Raw genomic sequence first — 5,067 nt, 5'->3', positions numbered from 1 at the left:
CATTCGTTGTCACATTGCTTGGAGACTAAATTCCAGTGCATTTTTATTTGCAGTGTGCAGTGTGTGTTGCACAGAAGGGAAAGGACAAGACGGATGGCTGCACAATGTCTTTGTGGAGAACTCACCCTTACAAGAAATTCAGGGCTTCTGCTACAACTGGCCCCAAGTCTTGAGATGCCCATTTCCCTGTCAGCTGCAGAACGTGATAAGGAGCTGAGGTGGGAAAACAATAACTGTTACAGTGTCCAAATATGAAGTTAGATTAACTCCATAACATGGCGGGGGAAGGACAAATTTTCCCTTTCCTCTAAAATTCTGTTTATTAAGATGCAGCCAAGCCATTTAGGCAATTGCTGTCAGGGTTTGCTGAACATCGGGGCTTCAAGCTAAACTGGGTGGATTTTGTACAGCTCCTCCCCCTTCCCATTACATTGGTTCAGACTGCAGTCAGAGGTCTGGCAAGGCAAAGTTTGTTTGGAACAAAAGTAGAAGCTGTTGAAGTACAGTGGTCTACTTCTCTTCTGCTTTTCTTAATCTCCGGCTGGGCTTCAGGTGTCCAAGGCAATTGCACACATTCTGCTCCCATGGGTGATACAAGCAGCTCTTTGCTGTGAGGTTTGCTTGCATTTTGGCATAAAGTACATGCTGAATCCATATAACTTTTCTGACTTGCCAGAATATTTAGACTGATGGCATTAGAAGTTTCTATTTGTCATAACCCGTCTCTGTGTTTTGGGCTGTTAATGTGTTGTGTACATGGCCTGGCTTATTTCCCTTCCCAGCAGTCTTAATGAAATATAGATCCTGCTGAGATGCCTTATTTTAAATATCATAAAAATGCCTTCTTTTTATCCTCCTCAGAACTACACAGGAGGAGCAACCAGCAATCCACTCAGCTTACTAGGAACAAAGAGGCAGTTCTGTTACATCAGCCTGGTTTCTTACATTTCCCTTCCCAACTCCAACTAAGTACAGGTAGCGTGTTCACAGACATTTCAGGCAAGCTTTCAGCATCCACTAATAGCTCAGTTGGTTAGAGCATGGTCCTAACGCCAAGGTTGCAGGTTTGATCCTCATATGGGTCAGCTGCACATTTTTGCATTGTAGAGGGTTGGACTAGAGGATCCTCGGGGTACCTTCTGATTCGATGTTTCTATCATACCATTTTGCTTAATGGGCATTTTCTTAAGGTTGCAAAGAGACGGACTTCTGTTGTCTTCTAAGGTGACTGTAATACTCTTGGGGAAATTATTGTGCTAATCCAGATAGTGATTCTATTACCGTCATTGTGTCAGTAAAAGAACCAGAGAATAGACTAGTTTATATACTGCACTAAAGTTTGTTGTTTTTAAAAAATCAAAATTCTGTGTTATGTAATTCATGCCAACAAAAGTGATTTCTCCCTTCTCCCAAAGAATTATATCTTTCTAATCTACATAACCAGATATTTGAATTCTATAAATAGGTAGGTAGGTGGTCGATCGTTTGGTTTTTGGATATAAACACTCAGCCTGATAAAACAGAGCTCCCATTGCAAATAGTACCCAGTGGCTGCAAGGGAAGCTTCAGTGCAATGTGTTATCTATCTACATCTCTTTTAAATGGATAATGGTGTGAAATGTGTTTAGCATTGTATAAAGAAAGTTTGTGAGTAAACTTTGTGTAGCGTCTGGGTTCTGGTGTGCTGTGCTCTCCTGCTGGAAACAAAACAGACTTATTAAGACTCTCCCCCCCCCCCCTGCCCCATATTGAGAAACTGCACCAACACTGGTGATGGCTTTACCATATTGGCCTAGCTTACTTCCTCCGGCCTCTTGTGTTGGTCTTTTGGCTTCCACTGCTCTCTGGACTAGGAAGAGGAGCTGGTAGTGGTAGCAGAGAAGGATCAAAGGAAGAGCCAGGCAGGAGAGCAAGTGGTGCAGTCCAGAGATGTTTACAGAGGGACTGACAAGTTGCAGCTGAGCTAAATCTTGCTGCTGCAGTTTCTGTAACCCTGTAGGTTTGTGTCAGTGGGAAACTAGCAAACATTAGGTACTAAATGTCCATTTTCTGCTTGATCAGACCTTGCTGAGTGCTCCCCTAGCTCTAGAAAAAATTCTGAAGTATATTAAAGAACTGTAGTCCTATGATCCCTTACTTGGGAGTACGCTCTGGCAAGCAAAACAGGATTTACTTTCAAGTTAGGATTGGTCTGACATGCTGAAATCCTGAGCATAGTTACTCGGGAATAAATCCTATTAATCACATTTGGACTGATTTGGGAGTAAACATGCCAGGGATTTGGCTGCACCTGACTCCCCCGCCCCATAGTCTTTCTAAGCTATTATTTTTGTTTTAGACCATCATGATAGAATTCCTTTTCCATTCTGTGTCTTGCTAAAATCTCAGTGGTTTTTTATTCAGCTTCACAAACATAAATTGAGGCATCCTTTTGCTTCCCTGCTTTTGAGGTGTGTCTTTGTGTTTGGCATTGCCATTGAAATAAACCAAACGTGTTTTATGAACCTTGCATGAGAATGAAGTAAGACTGTCTAAACTGCAACAGAACCAGCTATCTTCTTGGGCACAGAGGACTCCGTCATCAAGTGGCTCACACTCCCAACTATTAAAATGTTAGTATGGTGAGGCATGTGGGGAAACCCTGGAGTCTGAAAATAGGCTTGATGTAGGCACGCCACTATTTGAAAACTTGGTTTATTTAAAAAGTAGGCTTTTAGGGTGCCTGGGAGCAGAAACAGTGGTTGATAAAGCTCTGATATTTGGAATGGCGAACAGCCCAAAGTTCTCTCCAAATTTGGAGTCGCTCAGTGCATATTTGTGTGCCAGGTGCTGCTTGTCTGTGCAACCAGCATCCAGTGCAAGATTTTGGAAAGCCCACAATATATTTAATTGTCTTGTATGGAACCTGAGAATAGGCATGATCCCCCTTCCGTTGTTAAAACACAAAAGGGGAAGATTTTTGCCTAATTTTGCACTAACCATATTTCATATTTCATATTTGTGTGAAAACAAAAGCATACCTCACAGTGGTTTCCAAGATGAACAGGACTGGACAGCAACACGTGCTCCGATGCGGAGTACACCTCCTGGATGATAGCTCCCACAGTCAATTTCTTAATTCCAAAGTTGACTACAAGCTCCCAGCAGCACTTCAGGCTTGCCAGCCACCATATTGAAAATACAATCTGCTTCTCAACTGGAATGGCACATCATGTGAGTAGGGTTTATTTGGAATGGTGGCCTAAGGAGATCGGCCCTCTCAAAGCTGCACAGTTCATCCTAATGTAAGCCATCCTATTAAGTTAACATTTTGTATAAGAACACATTTGGTTTAAAAAGGCTGCTGTTGACTAATATGTCATATAAAAAGACAGACTTTCTTTTGAGGAGTCACAGTTGTCTGTGGGGTTATCAGCTACATAAATCCAGCACAAGGAACCTCAGCTGGTGGGGAGCATTACTTTCTGGGCACATTTTCTCTAATTCGCCTGAGTGCTAGGAACAGATGCTGTAAGTGAACACTGCCACCGTCTGGTCATGTTTAAATATGTTCGGGGGCGAGGGAGAAATCACTGCTAATGAAATTATAGAGGCAAAATTTTCCATCTTCAAAATACTAGGTTAAGGCCTGATTCAGAAATAAGATGTTACACTTGAACACAATGCACTATTTGCTTTTTAGTCATGCGGTACAATATGAAGGCACATTATATAGAACCATGCTGAACCTAAGCAGTCCTGAGCCTAGACCGTATCTGGAGGTTGCTAGGAAAGTTTATATATTTTGCTTTCAGCTGCATGGAAGACGGTGGGATATTAATGAATTAATGAGCGATAACATTTTGTTGGTGTAATGTGAACAATGGGTAAAACTGCACAGTGCTTGGGCTCATGTCTTGAGGTGCACATCCCCCATGCCTGAGATAAGATGCCAGGTGCATTGGGTTACCATAGCAACACCAGTGAGGCCGAGTCAATCACCCTCCCAATGGTTCGAGATATATGCCTACATGTAGAGATGGGTGTAATAGTCTCTAGGATATCGATTTCATTATGTCTTGCCATGTCCTGTCCTGTTTGCTGTCAGGGTCTAACTCTGAATCTGTGAGAGTTAGGGGAAGAGGTGGTAGGTTTTAACACAACAGCATTAGCTAGCATAGTGTTAGTGGAACTCTCTGTACTTATGTATCTTTATTCCAAAGACCAAAAGAACTATATATTGTAGATAGTAGTGTCTAGCTTTGTCTTGTGTCTGGGGACGACAAACACTTTGTTACTTGAACTGTATGGGAGAGGAGTTTTTCCTTTAACGGGGACTCTGGAATAAGCTATCTGCTGGAAAATGAAATCTCTGAAGACTCTGCTGGGGCTTCTGAAACTCTGCTGATACACGACACTGCTTGGGTATGGTGAACTACCAACTGACTTCCACAAGTCAACAAATTTCCCCCTTTTCTCAGCATCTTTGTAGTTTTTAAGAAAAAAATCATATTGTAAAAGAATTTCAAATAGGTTTTTTTTCTTTTATATAGTGCATGCCTCAAAGAATTGTAAGCTTTAATTGGGTGACTGTCAATCATTCCAAAGTTTATTTGTCATTATGCTAAGATTCACATTCTTTGTGACGTTATTTGGGCTGAGCCATGCCCAAAGCAACCAGAGTGGGGGAAAGATATTTGCTTGGTGTCCGTGGTATGGACCAAAGGAGAAGGAGGAGTTAGATTAGCTGGTTTGCATACACATTTCCCTCCCTCTCCCCCACCTCACGCAGGAACACACAAAGAAAATAGTGACACCACAGCCTTGTCTGTAGAAGTCAGTGACACAGATGTTTTACCTCAAAATGGAAGGGCAAAGAGGAAATACCCTTATCTCTAATACAGGGGAAAAGAATAAAATTTGAAATTTCAATTAGCCCCATTACTGAATGCAGCTTTTAATGAGATCTGTGATATAATCTCCCTCAAATCAATACCTATTCACGATTTTTAAAATATTGGGTCTCTGCCATAGAGGCTTAAGCTCTAAAGCTGAAAAGTCAATAGTGTTAATTTATATTTGATCTGG

This window comes from Podarcis gaigeae (assembly GCF_964106915.1).
Source record: "Podarcis gaigeae genome assembly, chromosome: 3".
Taxonomy (NCBI): Eukaryota; Metazoa; Chordata; class Lepidosauria; order Squamata; family Lacertidae; genus Podarcis; species Podarcis gaigeae.
Note: the sequence above shows the minus strand (reverse complement) of the source record.